General features: G+C 34.6%; 1 long non-coding RNA gene across 2 annotated transcripts in view; it reads left to right on the forward strand.

Moving 5' to 3' along the window:
- LOC129052428 (uncharacterized) overlaps window positions 1-27,055 on the forward strand; it is a 32,711-nt gene that overhangs the window by 994 nt on the left and 4,662 nt on the right. For both annotated transcript variants that reach the window (XR_008517457.2, XR_008517456.2), the window contains exon 2: window positions 13,191-13,361. This is a non-coding gene — a long non-coding RNA (uncharacterized LOC129052428). The remainder of the gene's footprint in view (window positions 1-13,190; window positions 13,362-27,055) is intronic.

Genomic DNA, 27,055 nt, shown 5'->3' on the forward strand with positions numbered 1-27,055 from the left:
ATTTCCATCATTTTGGAATTTTTGCCATTTTGGAAGCTCAATGGGTATACTTACACTGGTCCTGATCATAAGTCATGTGTAATGTCAGTGAAAGCACCCACTATAATAACAAGAAAAAGGCAAGAATCCTTCTGTGGAGTGTCTCTAAGCAGCATTCACTGACTTAATAGAATGCCAGAAACGCAAAATCCTTAAATTGTTAAAATAAGACTTGGTGATTTGTCTTTTCCCCATTAGGCTTAATGCATTTTGGAAGTCGATGGTTAGAATGAGGAAGGGAGCTCACACTGTAATAGCTAAGCCTGATGAATAAACTCACATGATCATCATTAATATCAAGCCACTGGTGACTGAGACTTCTGCACATGCATAATTATTATTCTTGGCTGGGAGAGGGTAGAGAAGGCTGTAGGAGCTACCTCCTCATTTGATTGTCACACTCCCTGAAATGCCTTAGCCTGTAAATCACACTTTCTTCTTCTAGACAAGAACACCTTTTACATCCACCAATCTTTTTTTTTTTTTTTTTACTTTAGATTTCTAGTCTGTATTTCATTAGGCATATTTCCCACACTTTTTGTAGATTTTGTGAGACTTGTTTAAAAGACTTTACTAAGGAGAAAAGTCTTCTGGAAGAATCATTTACTTTCCTTGTTCTATTTATAGCACACATGATTTGACAGACAGGTACTTTTTAATTCCATCCCTAAGGTTGAATTTCCCTTTATGTTTCATGAATAAGGGAACTCAATGTAAGAAAGCAACTTACCAGTATTTTATTGAGGATTTTGCATCAATGTTCATCAAGGATATTGGTCTAAAATTCTCTTTTTTTGTTGTGTCTCTGCCAGGCTTTGGTATCAGGATGATGCTGGCCTCATAAAATGAGTTAGGGAGGATTCCCTCTTTTTCTGTTGATTGGAATAGTTTCAGAAGGAATGGTACCAGCTCCTCCTTGTACCTCTGGTAGAATTCGGCTGTGAACCCATCTGGTCCTGGACTTTTTTTGGTTGGTAAGCTATTGATTATTGCCACAATTTCAGCTCCTGTTATTGGTCTATTCAGAGATTCAACTTCTTCCTGGTTTAGTCTTGGGAGGGTGTATGTGTTGAGGAATTTATCCATTTCTTCTAGATTTTCTAGTTTATTTGCATAGAGGTGTTTGTAATATTCTCTGATGGTAGTTTGTATTTCTGTGGGATCGGTGGTGATATCCCCTTTATCATTTTTTATTGCATCTATTTGTTTCTTCTCTCTTTTTTTCTTTATTAATCTTGCTAGCAGTCTATCAGTTTTGTTGATCCTTTCAAAAAACCAGCTCCTGGATTCATTGATTTTTTGAAGGGTTTTTTGTGTCTCTATTTCCTTCAGTTCTGCTCTGATCTTAGTTATTTCTTGCCTTCTGCTAGCTTTTGAATGTGTTTGCTCTTGCTTCTCTAGTTCTTTTAATTGTGATGTTAGGGTGTCAATTTTGGATCTTTCCTGCTTTCTCTTGTGGGCATTCCAGCCATCCCATTACTGGGTATATACCCAAAGGACTATAAATCATGCTGCTATAAACACACATGCACACGTATGTTTATTGCAGCATTATTCACAATAGCAAAGACTTGGAACCAACCCAAATGTCCAACAATGATAGACTGGATTCAGAAAATGTGGCACATACACACCATGGAATACTCTGCAGCCATAAAAAATGATGAGTTCACGTCCTTTGTAGGGACATGGATGAAATTGGAAATCATCATTCTCAGTAAACTATCACAAGAACAAAAAACCAAACACAGCATATTCTCACTCATAGGTGGGAATTGAACAATGAGAACACATGGACACAGGAAGGGGAACATCACACTTCGGGGACTGTTGTGGGTTGGGGGGAGGGGGGAGGGATAGCATTGGGAGATATACCTAATGCTAGATAACGAGTTGGTGGGTGCAGCGCACCAGCATGGCACATGTATACATATGTAACTTACCTGCACGTTGCGCACATGTACCATAGAGCCTAAAGTATAATAATAATAATAATAATAATAATAATAATAATAATAAAAAGAAAAAAAAAAGAAAGCAACTTACCCGGTTGTAGAAATGGCATAAAAATAACAAATGGAATCACCCTCCCACATTTCCATTTACTTTTACTCTTCTAAAATAAAGTTTCTTAACACTCAATGTTGACATATTGGACCAGGTAACTTTTTCTTGTGGGACGCTGTCCTGAGCATTGTAGGATGGTTAGAAGTATCCCTGGCCTCTACCTACTAGATTCTAGTAGCATCCCCATGCTCCCAGTGGTGACTGTCAAGAATGCTTTCAGATATTCCCCACTGCTGTTATTGCAGCATCTGTTAAAAGCCACATATTTGTGCCAAGTATATTAAACTATCTTCTTCCCAGTAAACATACTCTTCCTCGAGGACATTGTTTTTCAAAGTCCAGTCTCTATGGTTACAAATAATATTTAAGTGATCACGAGAACTATTTCTGATATTTTAATTTTGTACTATGTCTGTGTGAGTGTGTGTTTTGCTTGTTTTACTTGTTTTTTTGGTTTAGTTTCATTTTGGGGTTGGCATAGATACAGAAGAGATAAATAAGTATTAACAATGCAAACTCAATAAATTCTCAGTGACGAATTTCACCCTATGCTTGATTATATTGTTAATATTTTCACTGAGACTAAAGACCATGAATATGAATGGCTAGAGCATTGTTAAAGGAGACAGTGAGTTTAAAATTTTGTTTTAAACAACTGACCAGCATTCCTTCCTAACCATGGAAGATAAGCAGTAAGGGTTTTTGTGTCCTCGGCTTCACTTTTCGATAACACATTACCTCCGAACACATTAAACAAGTGCAGAAAAATGGCCTCATTAAACATGGCTTGTTATTTACCAACCATAAGTACACACACATAAAAACACAAACACACACACTCACACATACACCAAGCATAGGCCTAGAGAAATAGGTCTGGTTATAAAAATATGACAGTGATTCTTACCAATTCTATTTGCAAATCTACACTCACATTGTTCTTACTAACATTTGCATACATTCGGCTGGTATTTATTTCTTATCGAAACGATCAAACAATCTTCTGTGATTTTGGTGGTTTAGATAAGAAAATACAGCTCATATTTGTTCCAGCAGGAAAAGATTTAATTGAGGAAAAGAGTGGAACACACAATCACTGAGGGAAAAGGGATCCTAAAGCCAACAATGGTGTCCTCAGAGTACAACACTAGAAGGGTGATACTTAACAATTATTCTAGAAGGTGCTGCAAAACTCAGATATGTCTAGGCATTTACTCCTGACTATCTGAGCATGCAACACTAGCATAGGTAACTCTTAAGATGCTTGACAAGTCATTGAATTGATTTTCACATAAATTATTTGCTCATGTATACACACATAACAGCCTCCCTAGAATAATGGTCTCTCTCACTCTTTTATCTTCTGAATCTTGAGTGAATGCCTCTAATGGTAGAGACTTACCAGGAAGCATATAAGAAAGGTGATCTGGGAAATTGAGACATCAACTTTTCCTGTGAGATTCAGAAGAGAATTTAGAAGGAGGTGTTAATGCTGAGTTTAGGACAGACTCTATAGGGAAGTTGTCCCTGTTGTCAAATAATGATCCACCAATTTTAAACCTCTGAAAAAAAGGATAAAAATCAATCTTGCTGCTCTATCTAATATGAGAACACTATTTATTAGTCAATTAAAACATGCTCATTATCTCTGTAGAGAGAACATAGTTACTGAAATCTCTTATTCATCTCTAGGCTATGATCATTCCTTTTATAGCTGAATCCTACATCTCATTAGGTATCCTGTGACTCAAATAGTAAATTATAGACTTTTGTAAATGGAATTCACTCTGAAACCAGGTCTCAACAATTATTTGAGAAGTGATTCCAAAAAGTCTTGGTAAATAGAGACAGGGAAGAAAGAAGAGCTGATTGATCCTGTATTATTAAGCTGACCATTGTGGTAGGCAACTGGAATTCAGTCCCACTAGGAATCTTCTGAACAATCACATAGCATGTGCCTCAGAATTATCCCTTTGGAGGAGAGAAAACAGAAACATTTATTCAGTGACACCTATCCTACACTAGTTGAGAGCTATTTCCAGAGAGTGTTAGTTAACTCTTAGCAAATTCCAGTAACGTTGTGTGCTGGGGTGGGGATGGGGGAGAGCCCTGGAAGAAAAGTGAGAGAATGAGAGGAGCTTGAAGCGAAGCACTGTTGGTGTGCACTAGGGCCCCCTCTCTCAGCTGGAGATGAAGTCAGAGGTGGGCTGGGGACGCAGAGCACAGGGCCCTAAAAGCCTCTGCTACTGCTGATCCCCTGTACTGCTGCCCTCCTGTCACTCTCCACATTAATTCCATTTTCTCACTCTTCAATGGAACTGCCAGTAACAATCTGTAAAGCAGACTTATGGGTTAGTGAAATAGGAACCTGCTGCAGTGGATCCTGAAAATCAGTATGTATCAGCAAGACAGAAAATATGTGAAAAATCAGCTTTCTACCATGTGGTTGGCTGATCACCTTGAATAATCGTGCCGTCTCTCAGGCTCAATGTCAGATTCTGTTGCTGACACAGTGGGCATTTAGCAGTGGCATTCCAAATGTATACTCCTTAAAAGATAACAACAGACTATTAGATCCATGCCTAGCCTCTATCTTGGCCACTAAGTCTACCCTATTAGTGAACCATTTCACAGGCAGTTGTGTGAACTTATTTTAACATATTTTGAAGGGCATGTATGCTGATGATTAACATCCTTAGTTTTTGTTTGAGAAAATTTTTGTCTTTTTTATTTCTGAAAGATAATTTCACTAGATATGGAATTCTAGGGGTTTTTTTTGGTTTCTTTCAACAGTTTAAATATATATATTTTTTATTTTTATTTTTTTTTTAGACAGAGTCTTACTCTGTTGCACAGGCTGGAGTGCAGTGATGCAATCTCGGCTCACTGCAGCCTCCGCCTCCCAGGTTCAAGTGATTCTCCTGCCTCAGCCTCCTGAGTAGCTGGGACTACATGTGCCCGCCACCACACCAGGCTAATTTTTGTATTTTTTAGTAGAGATGGTGTTTCACCAAGTTGGCCGGGCTGGTCTTGAACTCCTGACCTGTGATCCACCCACCTCAGCCTCCCAGAGTGCTGGGATTACAGGCGTGAACCACCGTGCCCAGCCCAATACAGCATTTTTACTGTACCTTTTCTATGTTTCAATATGTTTAGATACACAAATATGTACCATTGTGTTACAGTTGCTTACAGTGTTCCATACAGTAACAAACTACATCGGTTTGTAATGTAGAAATCACAGTGTAAGACATATAGCCTAGGTGTGTAATAGGCTATGTCATCGAGATTTGTGTAAGTGTACTCTTTGATGTTTGCACGATGATGAAATCACCTAACCATGTGTTTATCAGAACTCAACCCTGAGCCTAAGTGACGCATGACTGTATTTTGAAGAAAAAAATTAAATTTGAATTTTCAAAATTAGTTGGAAAGATCAGGGATGATATATTGAAAAGTATTGAAAATTAAATTTACAGCCTCAGAATTTTAATACTTTGTTAATATTTTTGAAGGTCTACTTCGAAAAATCAAAAATTATTTCAAAAAAAATTATATATTCATAAGATTAGTATTTTTCTATAACTGCAGGACAGCATTCTTGTTTCTTTATTAAAGGAAAATTATTTTAAATTATTATTAACATGCACACATTCTATGTAAGTTGAATATACAGTAATTTTGTAAGTTAAATGTATTTTGCTATCCAGATAGATAATTTCATAACTTGGTATTTTATTTTCTATATTGTATAGATTAATTATATAGTATACATAATTTTTTGCTTTAACCCTGCAATAATTGAGCAACTCGTAATAAAAGAAATTGTGAATTATTTGATGTAGAATTTTACATGAAATATCTAAAAACATTGGGTATTAATAAGTTATTAATTATAAACTTTGATAAATTATATTTAACATTTATAGATATTAGAGATAACAAATTACATTACAACTTTTAGACATTCTAAATAATACTGGGGAAAATATACCATTAAAGTAAGAAAATCCTGAATTTCATTCCAATTAGGATCATGTACTACCTTTTGGCATTTTCCACTGTACCTTAATATCAAGAGACCTAATATTTCAAGGATGTATTCAACAAATATACTGATGCTGTAATATTATTTAGCAGAGATTTCTTACATTGCTATGTGGATTAGAAAATTTAATGTGTATTTTAAAACACCTGTGTGTCACATGTAAGAAGACCTCCATTTATTTTAGCTTATAGAGATAACTATATACATTATATATGCATCATAGATCACACATATGCCATACACACACGCACACACATACACACACCCTCTAACAAAGCCTAAAACATGTAGCAAAATTTATAAATATATTGGCCTAAAATGTCTATATGTCATTGCAATTAAGGAACTGAGACAGTCTTCTACTTTTTCTTAGGAAGAAGAAAAGATATTTATTAGGAATTATGCATATCATGATTTTGTTGATTATTAGGATAAATGAAGGGATTAAACAAATTCATTTTATTTTCATGTTTTGCAGAATGTTTATGTTGGTGAATTAATGGATGAAATAGACCTATTCAGCAAATAATCTTGTGTATCTTCTATTTTTAAAAATTATTTATCATTTTTGTTGATACATAATTGTGCATATTTATGGGGAACATACAATATTTTGATGCATACATATGATGTGTAATGATCAAATCAGACTGTTTAGAATATCCATTACCTCAAACGTTTATCATTTTTTTTTGCGTTGAGAACAACTAGATTCTTCTAGCTATTTTGAAAAATACGATAAATAATTGTTAACTATAGTCACTCTACTGTGCTATCAGACACTAGAACTTATTCTGTCTATTTAACTACATGTTTGTGCCCATTATCCAAACTTTTTATCTGCCCCCCACCCTCTTTCCCCCACTATGGTAACTAACTATCATTCTACCTTTTACCTCTATGAGATCAACTTTTATAGCTTTCAGTATGAGTCAGAACATGTAATGTTTGTCTTTCTGCGCCTGCCTTTTTTCACTTAACACAATCACCTTCGGTTCCATCCAGGTTGCTGCACGTGACAGGATTTCGTTCGTTTTTATGACCAAATCATATTCCATTGTATTTATATACAACATTTTCTTTATCCATTCATCCATTGGTGGACACTTAGGTTGATTCCATCTTGGGTTTTGTGAATAGTGCTGCAATAAACATAGGGGTGCAGGCATCCTTTTGATGTACTGATATTTCTTCCTTTAAATAAATACCCACTAGTGGCATTGCTGGATCATATGGTAGGTCCATTTTTAGTTTTCTGAGAATCTTCCATACTGTTTTTAATAAAGTGTGGAGGAAATTCTTAAATAAAGAAACCTCAAGCTGGGCATGATGTTGCATGCCTGTAATTCCAGGTGCTGTGGCCAGAGGATCTCTTGAAGAGCCCAGGAGTTTGAGTTCAACCTGGCAATATAGTGAGTTTCAGTTTCTTTTTTTTTTTTTGTATTTGGATTTTTTTTTTTAATTTTTTTTATTATACTTTAAGTTCTAGAGTACATTTGCACAATGTGCAGGTTTGTTACATATGTATACATGTGCCATGTTGGTGTGCTGCACCCATTAACTCATCATTTACATTAGGTGTATCTCCTAATGCTATCCCTCCCCCCTCCCCCCACCCCACAACAGGCCCCAGTGTGTGATGTTCCCCTTCCTGTGTCCAAGTGTTCTCATTGTTCAATTCCCACCTATGAGTGAGAACATGCGGTGTTTGGTTTTTTGTCCTTGCGATAGTTTGCTGAGAATGATGGCTTCCAGCTTCAACCATGTGCCTACAAAGGGCATGAACTCATCATTTTTATGGCTGCATAGTATTCCATGGTGTATATGTGCCACATTTTCTTAATCCAGTCTATCATTGTTGGACATTTGGGTTGGTTCCAAGTCTTTGCTATTGTGAATAGTGCAGCAATAAACATATGTGTGCATGTGTGTTTATAGCAGCATGATTTATAATCCTTTGGGTATATACCCAGTAATGGGATAGCTGGGTCAAATGGTATTTCTAGTTCTAGATCCCTGAGGAATCGCCACACTGACTTCCACAATGGTTGAACTAGTTTACAGTCCCACCAACAGTGTAAAAGTGTTCCTATTTCTCCACATCCTCTCCAGCACCTGTTGTTTCCTGACTTTTTAATGATCGCCATTCTAACTGGTGTGAGATGGTATCTCATTGTGGTTTTGATTTGCATGATCAGGAATGTAATGTTCTGATTCCATTTTTTAAATCTGACAGCTGACAGCTTTTAATTCCCACTCTTTTCTCTTCTCTGCTTTCTATATCTGTGAAAGCCAATAAGAAAACCTGATTACTTTCTTCTTTGGTGCCAATTAGAATCTCTGTCCTATGCAGACACCAGATCAGCCATGGGAACCCTCACTGTGCTCTCATCCTCCAGCCACAACAAGAGACAATGCCAGTTCTTCCTCGTTGCTCTTTCAACCCAGTTTTAGACCTGCTTGTTAGCTGTCTTGCTCTTCTAGAAAGCCTTATTATGTGAGCATAAACATTTATATACCCTGTTGGTATATGTGTGGCAACTCAGCAACTGAGGCGGATTTTATATGGGGAATTCCATCTTGCCTCCAAGACAACTGCCACAAAGCAGTGTGTGCAGGTGATGATCAGTACTGATAGGGTGTTTGTCTTGTCTTGCTTTGGCTTTTCTAAATGGTGTGTAACCTTCTGTCTGCGTACTATTTTTTTTTTTTTTTGAGTTGGAGTCTCTCTCTCTCGCCCATGCTGGAGTGCAGTGGTGCAATCTTGGCTCACTGCAACCACCACCTCCTGGGTTCAAGTGATTCTCATGTCTCAGCCTCCTGAGTAGCTGGGACTACAGCCATGTGCCAACACTCCCGGCTAATCTTTGTATTTTTAGTAGAGATGGGGTTTCACCATGTTGACCAGGTTGGTGTTGAACTCCTAGCTTCAGGTGATCTGCCCACCTTGGCCACCCAAAATGCTGGGATTACAGGTGTGAGCCACCATGCCTGTCTCCTGCATGCTTTTTGAGTTGTGTTGCTGCCTGCAGGCAAAGTTGCACTTTGAGTTGAGCTTCTTTGTGCTGCATTTGCTGAGTTCTGCCATGCTTCTGTTATAGACTTAACTGACCAATATCAGAAGTATCCTTACTGGCATCTGAAGAAAGGATTAAGAAATTGGGACCTTCCTTAAAGGGGCCTTGGCTCATGCATCATAACCTGCATTTATCTGTATTTCAGATTAAGGCATGTGTCTTGATTCTGTCTAGTTTTTTCAGCCTTCTATAAAAAATACCAAAAACTGAGTAGGTTATAAGCAAAAGAAATTTCTTTCTCATAGTTCTGAAGTCTGGGAAGTTCATAAACAAGGTGCTGACAGATTCAATGCCTGGTGAGGGCCTGCTTTCTCCTTCACTGATAGTCATCTTCTCCTTGTGTTGTTACATGATGGACAGGGCTAGCTAGCTCTCTGGGGCCTCTTTTTTGTGGGCACTAGTACCATTCATGAGAGCTCTGCCCTCACAATCTAATCACCTCTCAAAAGCCCTCATCTCCTAATATTATCACCTTGAGAATTAATATTTTAACATATGAATTTTGGGGGAACACATATATTCAGACCATAACATCACTGTATGTAGTAAGCTTAGGATAAAGACTTGCCCAGTGACTGTCGGTTTTATGTCTTAATCGGGCTATGATTTCCATTCTATAGAGCACTTCTGGGAAAGACTAATGCCCTGTGTAATATATGGGTTCACCAGGTGACCACTCCTGTGGAGAAAGAATAGTCACTATTTGGTATATTGGGCCCACATTCATAAAAGCAGAGGGCTCACTAGTACCTCACAAATGCCTTTGCTGCTGTTGTTGCCTGTGTCCCTTCATTAAAGAAGGTAGTGATTCTTGGAGCTACAGGAAAAAAGTCCAGGACACCTCTCTGGCACAGGCAAGGTGTTAATTTTAAACTGTGTTAAGCCCAAGTCTTTAATCTCCATAAAGCTACCATCACCATGGAAGAGGCCTCTAACTAACTCCTGTGAGGCTTATTTGAAATTCTAGGCAAAAGGTAGTGTATAAATATAAGAAAGGTAGAGGAAACTCAGTCAAACCCCTATTGCATATCCAGTAACCATCAAAAAACAAAAACAATGAAAAACTTGAATAAAGGCGAAGACAAACAAACAAAAACTAAATCAGACATCTGCAATTTGACACAATTAGAAATCCAGAATGTACTAAAATAATTTATGTAAGAAGAAAAATAAAAGAACTTTGATGATTTTTGTACTGCTACAAGAGAGGAAACTTGATTAACTTTAGCAGATGCTAAAGTGTACCAATCAGAAAAATTTAATGACCTTTATCAACACTAGGTCTCAAATTACAGTTACATCTGGGAATCGAAATAATTTTAAACAAGATATTCTGTTTAATCTAGGGGGAATTACCAATGAAAACAGAAGAAAACAAATATACCTCCCCAGAACTACTGCACTGCCCAAATTCCCCATAGTCATAGCACCCATTGCCCTCAAATATTCCAGCAAAGACAGAAACTCTTACCATACAAGCCAAAACTTAAATATTCATAAATAGTAACTAAATAAAATTAGTTAGTAATGAATTTAAGTTAAATTAAATTGCATTTAAATCTCTAGTCCTTAAAATGCTATTGACATAATGAGACTTATTCCGTCCCCACCAGTTAAAATAGTTAATACTGATTAGTATAAATAAAAACATGACCTTTAAGAATAGAACTCGGCCTCTCTGGTATATCCCATATACAAGAGGTGTTGGCCTCCTCCTGTCCCCATTTGTTTGCCAGATGCCGTGGTGCTGGATGAAGTTATCCCTCTCCCAGACCTCTTGGCTACCTGGGCAGCTCCTTGTGATCAAGTGAGTAAATAGCACAGAGCATTTCTAAATTGTATAGATGGCAGCACCACATTACATATGATGAAGTCCCCAGGAGCGTTCTTGCCATCTACCTTTCAATCATGATATCACAGATCAAAGACACACAAAAAGTCAGCACGATTGGCCCAGCTTTGGGCATTCATTCCTTCCACTGGATGCCCTGGCCAACAACAGCCCCATCTGCACATTTTTACAGATTCTTGAGCTATTGCCCATATTCTGGTCATCTGATCCAGCCAATGGCCAAAGCAACAATTCTTTATCCAAAGTTTCTCTATTTGTGGTAAAGAACATATGGGGTAAACAATATAAACCACAGTTCTCTATGTCTCTCTACATAGTAAAGCCACAATACAAGTTCTTATCAAGGCACTTATACCCTTTGGATTGCAAGATAGCTTTCATAGTGGCCAAGGTACTTCTCACTTCTCAAAAATGCCCAGTGCTGGGGTCTTGGACAAAGCATTCAGTGAAACTAAACTTTCTTACTGGCCTAGGCTGCAGCTCTCATAGAATGTCAGACATATAGCTTACGAAGACAAATTTTAATGTTTCAAGTCCCACTCCTCCTTCTTTGCCTGTATCTAAGCAAGACAAAAATAGAGCCCAGCTGCTTCCTCCTTTGGTACCGGCAAGAAGTTTAAATAATGCAAGTCACTGGCCCAAACAGGAACTCTCACCCTGGTCCCACCTTTAATCATAATACTAATAATTAAAGCCAGTTTCTACTCTTCTCTCTCAAGTCATTTTCAGACCTTCATGGAAGCCTCACTTGCTCTTTCCCAAAAAACTCATTTTAAGTGTAGTAAAACTTCCCATGCTATTTTGGGGAATGTGTATATATATAAATTATGAATTAATGCAATTAAAATTAATATAAATTCAAAAAAGTGGTCACATGGGCAGTGAGGACTGCATATTATCAGAAAAGGGCATGCAGAAGATATTGAGAACGTTGGAAATATTGTATTTCTTAATCCATGGTGCTCACATTTGTAACCATCATTTTTTCCTTTAAACTTTCTCATAGGTTTTAACATTTATATTAAATTAAAGAATACCAAATAGAGTAATATAATCAATAGTCTAGTTATTGAAAAATAAAAATGAAAAACTGAGTTTGAAGCAAACGCAAGTTTCAGACATTTGAAAAAAAGTTTTAAATATTTAAACAGGTAGCAGTTTTTCATAAAAATTGTCTCTACAGTAATAAAAATAATAACTAAAGGAAAATTGTTAACATGTGATCTAAAATTATTTCTCATCTTATTTTTATCTCATGGCAATATTAACTTAGGCACTGAAAAATTCAAAAACTAAAACAAACCAAAATATGTTCGTGTACTTGGGAGAAAAATTTAAATAAAATACTGGTGGCCTGTTTTTTTATTGTAATCAATTCAGATGGTAATTTTTATATACTTCAAAATTATGATTAAATGTCACTAACATATTATGGATTTAATATCTTTAAAAATTGAATTTAAAGTCAGAGGTCATAGGTAATATTCCTGCTGTTAAATAATATCTATGACCCCCAGTTTTCCCATAGATAAAAGAAGGATAATAAAACTGTTGAAAGAGGGTTGCTATAAGGAATAAAAGAGGTAATAAAAGTGAAAATGACATTCGCAGGGTGTAACTTACATAAGACATTCAATAATTTTTGGCATAATTTAAGAATCCTCTGAGAATAAGAAAATATTTCACTTCTCAGTGAAACATTGTAAGAATGGCTTTTGTCTCTTGAACACTGACATAAAATCATACTGCTAATTAAGTGGCCATCGAGACTAATCAGAAGGAACAGTATGATAAGTTTGGTCAGTGAATGCTCAGGAAGCAATAACATCAGAATGATAAATGTATCTATAGTTCTCAGGAACATAAATTTATTTCCAGGAGTGGCTCAGTGACAAAGGATTGACTCCTGGTTCTGATAAAATTGTTAACTCAAGTTACCATACTATTTTTATTTAAGAAATACTGATTTCAGCCCTCTTCATACACTGATTTTTCCAGTGTCATTGCTGATTCATGTTTGATTATACTACCCCTTCCTCTCCTATTTTTTTTTTTTTTGGACCTTTCCATATCCGTTTATATGATTTGCCTGATTTCTATAAAACAGATCAGGATATGAAGAAGAAAACAATAAAAAAATTATGTCTGGCAAGGACAGAGATCACCTCCAATGGAGACACTTCAGGAATTGCTCGGTAAAGAACATCAAGTGGTCAAACAGGAGGAGATATGTGGTTCAAGCTACAGAAACAGCAACAGGCTGAGCAGTCAACATAAGGTAAGAAGTGATTCCAGGCTGGGTGACTCTGCTATGTGTTGCCTGATGCGGATACATTTTAAATTGAACTCCATCATTTTTTGAGGCCCTCTGGGAAATATATCCATTGAAAACAGCTGACGCTGGGGTCTATTTGAGTGGGGCTGGGGGAGGTGGGATGAGGGAGAGGAGCAGAAAAGACAACTACTGGGTACTGGGCTTAATAACTGGGTGATGAAATAATATGTACAACAAATCTCACGACACATATTTTCCTATTTAACAAACCTGCACATGTACCTCCAAACCAAAAATAAAAATAAAAATAAATGAATAACAACACCACAAAGAATAGCACGGTTCCAGCCTGATACTGTACTGTATTTTGGATTCTCAACTCGATCCTAAAATAGGAAATTTGTGCATTGCTAGTGACAGAAAGAATATTATTTGCAGGATTTATTGGCAACTTTGCATTTATTCTCAAAGGCAGTGGTTCCCAACCTTTTTGGCACCAGGGACCAGTTTCATGGAAAACAATTTTTCACAGATGGGGGAAGGTGGGAGGATGGTTTTGGTATTATTCAAGCTATTACATTTATCATTAAATTCTCATAAGGAGAACACAGCCTAGATCCCTCCCATGCACAGTTCACAGTGAGGTTAGCATTCCTATGAGAACCTAATGCTACCGCTGATCTGACAGGAGGCGGAGCTCAGGTGATCATGCTTGCTTGCCCCTGGCTCACTTTCTGTTGTGCAGCCAGTGCCTAAAATGCCATGGGATAGTATAAACACAGAAGATGGGAGCCCCTGCTCTAAGGCCTAACTTAGAATATTTTTTATAATTTCTATCCCTCTAGTATAGCCACAATTCCCAAATGGGCTTTCAAAAAAGTGGGTAAAAAAATATGATTTGGAAGTTTTAATGGGGAAAAATAACTGAATACAGCTGAATCTGCAAAAGAAAAACTATGAATGTTATGGAACCTCCTTTATTAAATCTATCTGTCTATGTATCTATCTATCAACTGTCTATCATCTATCTCAGCTGTCTTTCTCTTGAATGATGCTAATTGTTATTTATTTAGCTATTTGCCAGTTCTACTTGTGAAAAGAAATAGGAAGAGACAATACTAATCTAGAATAGTCTATGAAGGTTAACTTTAGATGAAAGTACACTTACAATAAATGCTTTAAGTCAGAAGGAACTAATAAATTGCCCATCTTTAAAAAGTGTCTAATATCACAGGACAATTCCATGAAAATTTCTCTGAAAATTTGTTAAGATCTTTAAATTTGTTTCAGTGCAATGCCCAGTGTTATGAGAGAGATTACTAACAAACTAGATATAAAGAGGGAAACAGCCTAATGCATCTGAAAATGATAGTGCTACTATACATGCATTTTAATGTCTTCTTTTTGTGTACAAAATGAGTATTTGTTTTAGTGAGAAATAATAAAGTTATTAAATGCTGGAACTGGCCTCTGGGAAATTGGCTGCTGAAGTCTCTTATTGTTCATTTTCATCTAATCAGCTATTTTGAATTATTTTATCTATGAGTAGGATTAATTCGCATATTTCAATGAAGTTATATAATGCAATGCATTTATATAGGATATTGATTTAAATAGCTATAATTGATAATTGTAAAATAAATATTGGTGATAATTTCAGATCTTGCTTTGTATCAAAGTATATAGCTCATTAGGTACATAGTATTTATCTGAATCAAAATATAATTAATCGTACATAATTGAAAACTTTAAACTCTTTTTTCTAAAGGATATGGTTTAACCAAAAATTCAGATTTTGAATGATGTCATTGGACAATACAAAAATTAAGCTTTCTGTAACTCGTGAGTAGCAAAATTAGTGACTCTGGGCATGTCTAATTCTAGTAAATATCTTCTCTCTACACAATAAAGAACAATTAAAGCAACAAGAGAAAAGAAATGTACCAAAATTGTTCTAAAATTACTGATCATAATTAAATCAACTCTGTCATCATTTTCTGTGACAAAGAGCTTCAAGTTATGCACATTGCCTCACTTAGCATAGTGTTTCCGTTTGTATTCAGTTTTAGATATTCTTAAGCATGATATCTGTGTTAGGTAATAAAATGTGGTTATTTAGCCATGCCATGCAAATTACGTATGAATGCATATTTTAAATAAAGATAGGTGTTAGCTGCAATGCCTTAGCAAATTAATGTTTTCTCTTTAGTAATTAATACACAAATCATGTTTCTTTTAGCCTCCAGGTTTTCTTATTATTGGCCATTTTATGACATTTTCAAAGTAGTCTACCAAATAGAAAAGATCCGCGCTTCCCTTTATAAAACAATACAGAGAAATGTTTATACTTTCAAGCCTGAACAAGTGACTTGAAATTAATAAATTTTTTTCTAAAAGAAGTCAATAGATTATAAGTCATGGAAGTTAATATAATTTATTTTTGGAATTTGTTGTCACTGAGACTACTAATGCACTACTCTGCCATCTCCCTAATCCGCCCCAATCAATAATACTTTTTAAAAGATATGTGGTTTAATATCCATATGCTTAAAATATATCCTTTAAATGCAGATTTCTTAAGGAATTGGAGCTTTATGTGACACTGATGCAAGATGTTATCTTTGTTTCAAAGAGTCAGACTTTATGGCAGTTCCCTGTAGTGTGCACAATTTGTGTGTGTGTGTGCGTGCATATGTGCGTGTGTGTTTGTTAAGAACACTTAATATGAGGTCTACCCTCTTAACAAATTTTTTAGGGACATAATACAATATTGTTAACTATAGCATAGTGTGATACTGCAGTTCTCTAGAATATACTAATCTTGCATAACTGAAACTTTATACCTGTTGATTAATAACTTCCCATTTTCCCTTCTTCCAGCCCCTGGCAAACACCATTCTGTTTTCTGTTTCTAGGAGTTTCACTGTTGTAAATATCCAATATAAGAGAAATTCTGAAGTATTTTCCTTCTATGACTGGCTTAATTCACTTAGTACAATGTCGTCCAGGTTCATTACATCGTCACATATGGCAGGATGTCCTTCTTTTGTGACAAACAATATTGTATTGTATACACATACGACATTTTCTTTATCCAATCATCCACTGATAGACATTTAGGTTGTTTCCACATCTTGGTTACTATGAATGATGCTCCAGTGAACCTAAGAGTGCAGAGATCTCTTCCAGAAACCAATTTCATTTTTTTCTATATATACTTGGTAGTGGAATTGCTGGATCATATGGTAATTCTATTTTTAATTTTTTGAAAAATCTCTATAGCATTTTTCATAGTGATTGCACCATTTTACGTTCCCACCAACAATGTGTATAAGGATTACAATTTCTCAATATCCTCAGCAATAATTTGTTTTTTTAATTGTTGTTTGTTTTTAATATTGGTCATTCTAATAGGTGTGAGGTGACATCTCATTATGGTTTTGATTTGCATTTCTCTGATGATTAGTGATGTTGAGCACGTTTTCATACACCTGTTTGCCATCGGTATGTCTTTTTTGGAAAAACATCTATTCAAATCCTTTGCCCATTTTTTGAGGGTTTTTCTTTGCCGTTGATTTGAAGTTCTTTATATATTTTGGATATTAGCGCCTTATCATATGTGTGGTTTGTAAGCATTTTCATTCATCCAGCAGGTTGTCTTTTCATTCTGTTGATTTTTTTCTTTTGCTGTGAAGAAGCATTTTAGTTTCATGTAGTCTCACTTTTTGCATTTCTTGCTTGTGCTTTTATTGTCATGTATAAGAAACCATTGCCAAGACCAGTGTCATGAAGCTTTCTCCCTCTTCTAGGAGTTTTACAGCTCAGGTTTTATGTTTAAGTCTTTAAATCATTGTGAGCTGATTTTTGTATACAATATACACCGAGTATATTTTTATTCTTTTTCATGTCAATATCCAGTTTTCTGAACACCATTTGTTGAAGAACCTGTTTTTTCTTCACTGTGTCTTTTTGGCATCCTTATAGATCAGTTCACCATATATAAGCATGGGTTTATTACTGGGCTCTTTATTTTTTTTCCATTGGTCAATATGCACACAGCTATGTGAGTACCATATTGTTTTGATTAATGTAGGTTTGTAATATATTTGAAATCAAGAAGTGTAATGCCTTCAAATGTGTTCTTTCTCAAGACTGACTTGACTATTCTGGCTATATTGTGGTTTATACAAATTTTAGAATTTTTTTTCTACGTATATAAAAAATTTCATTGGAATTTTGATAGAGATTGCACTGAACCTATAGAAGACTTTGGGTAATTTAACAATATTAGCTCTCTCTTCTAACCCATGAACATGGAATTTTTTCAATTTATTTGTGTCTTCACTAATTTCCTTTGGCAGTGTTTTGTAGTTTTCAGTGTACAAGTCTTTTACTTCCCTGGTTAAGTTTTTTCCTAAGTGTATTATTCTTTTTGATGCTACACAAAATGGGATTGTTTTCTCAATTTCCTGCTCAAAGAGTTTGCTGTTACTGTATAGAAACGCAATTGATTTTTGTATATTGATTTTGTATCTTACAACTTCATTGAATTTGTTTATTAATTCCAGCAGTTTTTGTGGGTGCTGTCTTTAGGGTTTTCTACAAATAAGTTCATGTTGCCTGCAAACAGAGATAATTTTACTTCTTCCTTTCTGATTTGGCTGCCTTTAATTTATTTTTCTTGTCTAATTGTTCTGGTTACAACTTTCACTATTACTTTGAATAGAAAAAGACAGAGTAGGCACCCTTGCCTTGTTAGTGACTTTGGAAGAAAAGTTTTCAGTTTTTCACTGTGAGGCGGGATTGATGATAGCTGTAGGCTTTCCATAAATGAATTTTATTATATTGAGCTAAATTCTTTTTGTAACTAGCTTGTTGAGAGTTTTTGACATAAAAAGGAGTTAATATTTTTCAAAAGCTTTTTTCTTTATTTCTTTAGATGACCATGTAATTTTTACCATTTATTCTGTAAATTAGATATATTACATTATTTGATTTGCATATGTGGGACGACCTTTGCATCCAAGAAATAAATCCCATGTGGTCATGGCATGCAATTGTTTTAATATGCTGTTGAATTTGTTTGCCAATATTTTGTTAAGAATTTTTAAATCTATGTTCATTGAGGTTATTGGCCTGTAGTTGTATTTTTTCTTCTGATTGTATATTTATTTAGCTTTTGTATTTGGTTAATATTTGCCTCATAAAAGGCACTTGTAATTGTTCCCCCTTCTTCTATATATATTTTATGTAACAGTTTGAAAAAGATTGTTATTAATTCTTTAAATGTTTGTTATAATTCATATAATTCATCAGTGAAGGCATATGGCCCTGGGACTTTCTATTATGAGAGGTTTTTTATTTCTAATATGTAATTTTGCTAATAATTATAGGTCTGCTCATGGTTTTCATTTCTTCATGATACAGTCTTAGTAGTTTGTATCTTTCTAAGGATTTGTCTGTTAGTTTTCACTTATCCAATTTGTAGGCATATAGTTGCTCATAGAAGTCTCTCGTGATCCTTTTTATTTCAGTGGGATCAGTTGTAATGTCTCTTTTTTCATTTGTAATTGTATTTATTTGTTCTTATCTTCCTTGTTAGCCTGTCTAAGCTTTGTCAATTTTGATGATCTTTTCAAAAAATCAGATTTTTGTTCTGTAGAGCTTTTCCTAAGGTTTTCTATTGTCTATTTTGTTTATTCTTACACTAATACTTTTTTTTTTATTATACTAAATTTGGGTTTGGTTTGTTATTTTTTCTAGTTTCTTAAGGTGTAAACTTTTTTATTTGAGGTTTTTCTCCTTATTTAATGTTGGTGTTTAGCATAATAAGCTTCCTTCTTAGTACTAAGGAATTAGAATACTTAGCACTCTGAGTACTAAGGGATTTATTGTTGTATCTCATAAATTTTTGTATATTGTATTTTTAATTTTCTTCTCTAGAATTTTTTTTTCTTTTTTAATAGAGTCTCACTCTGTTGCCCAGGCTGGAGTGCTGTGGTGTGATCTCGGCTCACTGCAACCTCTGCCTCCCAGCTTCAAGCGGTTCTCCTGCCTCAGCCTCCCAAGTAGCTGGAACTACAGGTGTATGCCAGCACGCCCAGCTAATTTTGTGTATTTTTAGTAGAGACAGGGTTTCACCGTGTTAGCCAGGATGGTCTCTATCTCCTGACCTCGTGATCCACCCGCCTCAGCCTCCTATAGATGACTTTAGATCTATAGATGACTATAGTGCTGGGGATTACAGGCCTGAGCCACCGCACCCGACCTCTTCTCAATAATTTTTAGGTCCATTTTAATTTCTTACTTGGCTCATTGGGTCAATATTGTGTTGTTTAATTTCTACATATTTGTGTAATTTCTAGTTTTCTTTTTGTTATTCATTTCTAGTTTTATTACATTGTGGTAAAAAGATATTTGGTATGATTTTAATCTTCTTAATATTGTTGTATTTCATGCCCTAACATATGATCTATTCTAGAGAATGTTCTGTGTACACTTGAGAAGAATGTATATTCTGTTGCTGTTGGGTGAAATGTTGTCTGTGTGTCTGTTAGGTCTATTTGAGCTGTAGTGTTGTTTAAGTCCCCTGATTTCCTATCAGTTTTCTGCCTGGGATGTTGTATCCATTAATGAAAGTGGTAATATTTAAGTTTCCTACTATTATTGCATTGCTGTATATTTCTTTCTTAGGTTCTTCTGTGTAAAGCAATCTTTATATATTTAGGTGCTTTGGACTTTGACACATACATACTTCCTGATGAATGAGTATCTTTATCATTATATAATGACCTTTTTCGCTTCTTGTGACACTTTTTGACCTAAGTCTATTTTTTCTGATGTAAGTTTGGCAACGCTAACTCTCTTTTGGTTGCCGTTGGCATAGAATATGAAATGTTATTTTTCATTGGTTTACTTTCAGCCTATGTGTGTGCTTAAATCTAAAGTGAGTCTATATGAACAACATATACTTGTTTATCTAGTTACTGTATGTTTTTTTATTCAAGAGTGTAATCCATTTACACTTAACCATTTTCCCATTTGCCCTGAGAATACTTGCCAGAGACATTTGTAACTACAGTATTTACCTTGAAATAACTTTGCCACAAAATATCTCACATTTATTACTAAATTTTCATCCTTCTAGTATATTAACTTTAGAAAAACATTATTCTATTTATAGTATTCTGTTTTTAGTAGTGCTATTTCCATTTACAAAATATAGCAATTCTTGACTGTTGAAAATGTCAAATATTAGAAAATGTAGTGTTAAAAGCAAAATTTCAGCCAAATTAAATCTTAAAAAGTTTAATTGAGCAATGAACTATTCATGAATAGGGCAGCCTCCCTGAACCAGAATAGGCTCAGAGACTCCAGTGCAGCCATATGGTGGGAGAAGATTTATGGAAAGAAAAAAGGAAATTGACATAGAGAAAATGGAAGTGAGGTACAGAAACAGCTGGATTGGTTACAGCTGAACCTTTGCCTTATTTGAACAAGGTTCAAACAGTAGGCCACATTCGATTGGCCAAAACTTGGTGATTGGCACAAGAGTAGACTATAGTATATTTACACTTTCATTTAGGCTAGAGTTTGCGATGTACAGAGAAACGTTTAGGCCAAACATGAAATACGTAAGGAGGGCAGGGCGTGGTGGCTCACGCCTCTAGTCCCAGCACTTTGGGAGGGCAAGTCGATCGGATCACGAGGTCAGGAGTTGGAGACCATCGTGGCTAACACGGTGAAACCCCATCTCTACTAAAAATAAAAAAATAAAAGAAATTAGCATGCGCCTGCAGTCCCAGCTACTCAGGAGGCTGAGGCAGGAGAATTGCTTGAACCCGGGAGGCAGAAGTTGCAGTGAGCAGAGATCGCACCACTGCACTCCAGCCTGGGTGACAGAGTGAGACTCTGTCTCGAAAAATACGAAAAGAAAGAAAAAAATATGTAAGGAGGCAGCTTTAAACTAAACTTGATTTAACAGTAGCATTCCTAAATGTGTCATTAACATCATTCTCAAACAGTTGACCAAGGATTCATTTGATAAATTCGATTTTTCAGAAATAGATGATTCTGGTGATTTAGAAATTCTAATATTAGTTCTGTTTAGAAATAACTCCAAGAACAGTTTTTATATTTTATTCTTACATTGAAAACCAGTCAGGTTGCTTCAGCCTCAAAGAGGATGCTTATGTAAAATTAAATGAGTGCTGGCAGTAAGCTGCATTTTTTTTTCTAAACAGGAAAAGGGTTAAAAAAATTAGGGAAAGATTTATTATGCCATTTTGTTAATTGTTTTCTGTCTTTTTTGTAGTTCTTTATCCTTCTTTTCTCTTACGCTGCCTTTCTTTGTGATTAGTTGATTTTTTATGGTGATTTGCTTTGTTTCTTTTTTTCTCTTGTGTGTTTTCTATATATATTGTCTTTGTGTGTACAAGAGTTTTAACTCTTATTTTCTTTAATAATTTGAGAGATGTAATATACTACTATGTGTGTGCGAGTTAAAAAATCACATACATTCGTGGGGATTTATTAGACTTGAAGTAATCACGAACTGATTAACTGATTTGTTTCTTTACACAACATAGATTTAGTGGTTAAATGATTTTTCTGCTCACAATCTTCAGATTAGTAGTTGTTAAGTTTGAATAAAGGGAATAATACATTTGAATGTTACTGGAGGCTTGAAAACACTCAATTGAAAGTTATTATTTTTGTTACAGCTTCAAATCTTAATAAGTGATAGCTGAGTTGATCTTAATACCAATTTTGATGCTATTTCATTTAGTTTCTTATCTCCCCCATTGCAAACTTTAAACCATAATTCACTGGTTTTATTTCATGGAGCTGTTATAACTTTAGTTGTTGATGTTTAAAAGACTTAGAAAATACTCAGTGTTTGACTTACACTATTTTTGCTTTCTCTCCAAGTACTTTACAATGGAATTCGTTAGTCTGAGCCTATACATGCAAACCCATTTGAAAACAAATAGCAAATTTTTGTTTTTAAAAATAGGTAGAAATATTGGAACAAATATTTTAGAAAAAGTACTTGTTCATTAGGTTTTTTAATATTTGTATGTTTATTAGTCAGAGTCTCAATTTTTTACTGTTGGATTTATATAAATGTATCCTTTGATCACATTTGTTGAGAGAGAACATATGGCTAATTATTTATTGATATGTAAGTAACTTGTCTCCTCAAGCTGACATTAGTAATACCTTAATCTTATGAAACCTCTTACCACGTATGCGTTCAGTTAATTTCACATAAACCATCTGTTGATTCATTGTTTTCTTTTTAGAAAAGCAATTATTGAATCTATATTTCCTATACTTTGTGTAACTTATTTTCAACTTTACTATAAAAATAACTAGACAAAAATTTATTGTTAAACTTTTTAGATGAACTGATTCTTTCCAAACCCTTATCAATAATAATTACCAGATTCAAGATATAGAATCATATTCCAGTATACTTCCCAATACAGTATGGTATAATGTAATTCTATTGCTCCTATAAACCATATTTTTCTTGTTGTGGCAGAAAACATTGGTTTTAAAATCATTAACTTTATTAGAATTATTAATAGTGAGTTATGCCATTGATTCTTATATAATAAGGACCGAACAGCTTGTGCATCAAATGAAGTACTGAGTTTTAAAAAAGAAAGGAAACCAAGCAGCTTATAACTCTGATAATTCTTAATTTAAGTTTAATAAGCAAGAAGATTATTAGTTAATCAAAAGATAATCAAGAAGCTATTACCTAACTGTGCTTTTGAATGCAGACAAAAGTATGTGATTTGATTAGACCTTTTAAAATTTGTTTAAAAGTTTTGAAAGCTAGCAGCTGTATATTTAACAAGGGTGTATACTTACGTTCCCAAAAACATGAAAAAAAGTACAGAACATCACTATTCTTAACAGTCACTAAGAAGAAACAGGTCAAATGCACAAATCTTTGTGATTCAGTTTGAATGTTTTCTATTTACTTGTCTCCAGTTCAGTCATTCTCTATTGAAATAACTGCAGCCTATTGTTAAACTCATCAATTTAGTTCCTAATTCTATACTTTTATTGTTTAAATTACTAACATTTTCATCTGATTTTTGAATAGATTTACATATTGAAATCTTTGTATTTTTTTTAATTTTAGCTATGTTTTCTTATTTTTCATAAATATTCACATATATGAATGTTACACATGATAAGTTGAGTATCCTTTATTCTAAATGCTTGGGCCAAGAAGTATTTCTGATTTTAGATTGTATTTGGGTTTTTAGACTATTCATATAGTTACCAATTGAACATCCTGAATCCAAAAATCTGAAATCCAAAATGTTCTAATTAGCATTTCCCTTGCTATGTCGCCATCCAAAAAGTTTCAGATCTGGAGCATCTAATATTTCAGATTTTTTTAGATTTGTGATAGAGATATAAAATATATAATATACTGAATATTATAAATAATTTACTGAATATTATAAATAATTTAAAGTCTTCCTTTGATAACTCTTACATTTTTACATTTCCTCAACTGAGAGGGTTTTTCGTTTTTTGTTTTTGTTTTTGTTTTTTGAGACAGATTCTTGCCTGTCGCTCAAACTGGAGTGCAGTGGTGCAATCTCGGCTCACTGCACGCTCTGCCTCCTGGGTTCACGCCATTCTCCTGCCTCAGCCTACCGAGTAGCTGGGACTGCAGGTGTACAGGTGCCTGCCACCACACCTGGCTAATTTTTGTATTTTTAGTAGACACAGGGTTTCACCTTGTTAGCCAGGATGGTCTCGACCTCCTGACCTCGTGACCCGCCCTCCTCGGCCTCCCAAAGTGCTGGGATTACAGGTGTGAGCCACCGTGCCCGGCCTCAGAGTTGGTTTTTAATCATATGAACCTTCTTCTTGGTGTGACTGATTATTTATGGCTAAGTCTTGGACATTATCAACATCCCTTACTAGAGAGTACACGTGTTACAATAGATGAACCTACATTGACAAGTCGCGTTCACCCGAAGTCCATGTTTTACCTTAAAATTCAGTTTTGGTGATATATGTGTGTGTGCATATATATGTGTGTGTGTGTGTGTGTGTATATATATGTGTATATATATGTTTGTGTGTGTATATATATGGATTTTAAGACCCCTACTAACCTTTAAATCACAATAAAATATTTTATCAAAATGTTAAAATTATTTGCTTTTTAGAAATAGAGTTTAATTTCATTAGTTATAGTATTAATGTAGTATTAGAGATGGGAGCATTAATAAATAATAACATAGTAGTAGTAATATTACGTATGATGTATTAAGTGTTCATTCTGGCCAAAAAATGTGCTAAATTCTTCATTTATTATTACTTTACATCTAATCACAATGCTAGGTGACAATTATTATTAAGATGAAAGCCACAATATATTTCAAGACATGGATGTATAATGACCACTAAGGAGACAGGTTTGACCAGAGAGAGATTCTGCATTGAGTAGAAATATGAGGCTTTGGATGGGCGTGAATTTCAGAATATGCTTGAGATTCAAAAGGCTAGTTGACTGACTAAAGTCTTATAGATAACTTTTAATGGGAGATTTACTATTGGAATTTTGACCTGTTATTAATTATTGACATTTCCAAAATTTCTGATAGTGAAATGGCTATTTTTGGTTTGAAGCCTGTCAATACAACTTATTGTTCACTGATCTGACTCTAGAAGTTATTTTAAACCCCCATTGTCTCAGTTTTTTCATCTCTAACGTTTTCCTAATAATAATATATTGCTCATGGGATAATTTTAAGAATAAAATCAGTGAAGATTTTTTGTATTTGAATTTATTTGTAATTGTGTCTCATAGAATCACCCAGAATATTAACCACTACTGTTCCAAGACTAAAGGATCCAAAGTAAAAATTGTTTAATTAAGTCCATGGCTAATCAATATGCAGGATTATTTACAGTTATTTGCACATAATGGTCAAATCACTGCACTTGTTTATATAGATTTCTTATAGCTTATTTTACACATTCTTGACAAGTAGTAGGAATAGAAATACAATCAATTCATTTGAATTTTCAGTTTTGGTGGTAAATAGAAGTGACATACAAGTAAAAATAACAAACAATGTAAGTAGAATTTTTTATCCACTCTTCTAACTAGATGTAGAGTATTTCGGAGGCAAATATATTAGCCAGGAAAGGTGATGCTACAAAAAAGCAGTTGTTACTCTTGTCAAATTATCAGTTATTGATGTGCAAACTAAAATACCCAGAAGAAAGAGGATGAGAAGCATATGGTTTAACCTCAGGCAACAGACCTGTATGACTTGCTGTGAATTTTTACCACTTTATTCCAGATAATTCCCCCAAATGATACATATGGTATTTCACATGAGTAAGGGAAACTGCAGTGTTAGGAGAGGGTGATAGTGGCTTTGTCTTCCTTATACAGCTGTTTCCATTTAGCATTTATTCTATATTAAGACAGCTGGAAAGAAATTACAGGCTCTTTTCAGAATCCCCCAAAATAAAATGGCATATTTTTCCCTCAGAGTAAAGAGTTCTCCAGCAATTGTCTCAATAATTTAACCAAAAAGTGATCTGCCATTCTAGGTAGTCAGTGTACTAAATTAAAATACAAAGTATTCAATAACATTTAAATGGTAATTGTACATCTTGTAATCATATATGGCTTTTTTATGACAAGCAAATTATATAATTTTAATTTTCAGTGTTTCAATAGATGGACGGTACTTTTGAAGTTTCAGTTGAGGATAAAATCACACAACATCTACATGAGGATTTGGGATTGGAGCATAATATTTTGCTGAGTATGTGCAGAGTTCCCAGGAAAGGAAATGCCTAAGATATAAGTAAAATTCAAATTTAATATGCCTTTCATAAAAGGTGATTGGGACAAGCTATTAAATAATAGATTTGTAACTCTTTCACTTCAACTCAACAAATATTAAATTTGAGTTTCAAACTTGGCTAATTAGGTGAGTCTTTTGGGAAGGGAAAATGGGATTACTCATCGGGGACCTCTGCTTGGGAAGGGAGGCCAAACGGTTCTAAACTTTACTCTGTTTTATGAACATTATTGAAATGTAAGTTCACAGTTTCAACCTTAATTATATCCAGAGGGTCCAGAACCACATTTTTTTCAAGTTCATTTATCTTGAGCAACCAGCACTATTTGATTTTTTGCAGTTGCCAACTCTCTCCTGGGGATGGCTCAGATGCAATGTATGTGATAAATCAATACAGAATAGGTTGCCTTTTCTCAAAGAATTTGCCATTGAATTGTGAAACTAAAACTATGAGAAAGTAAATAAAAATTTAAATGCAAAGTACAATATGAATCTGTATTAAGTGGTATTGTATAGCACAGAGGAAGAATAGGTCAAGGCTAATGAGGAATGATTTCTTCGAAGGAGGAAGCGGGTGAAAACTGGGCGAGCATTCCAGTTAGATGTATCATGGACAGCTGGTAATATGTGAGTCACCAGAGCCTTTTGATACTCATTTTTTCAAATAATCCTACGTCCCAGTTTTACTATTCAAATAATTGATGTCAAAGTGTTATGTCATTTCATTAAAACTCATTTTATTAATTATTTAATTGATTAATCTCTCCTTTGCATTGTATTAAAAAAGCACATATTTAATAAAATACATTTAGACTAATGCATATTTTATAAAAT

The sequence above is a fragment of the Pongo abelii genome, chromosome 22, assembly GCF_028885655.2.
Source record: "Pongo abelii isolate AG06213 chromosome 22, NHGRI_mPonAbe1-v2.0_pri, whole genome shotgun sequence".
Lineage (NCBI taxonomy): Eukaryota > Metazoa > Chordata > Mammalia > Primates > Hominidae > Pongo > Pongo abelii.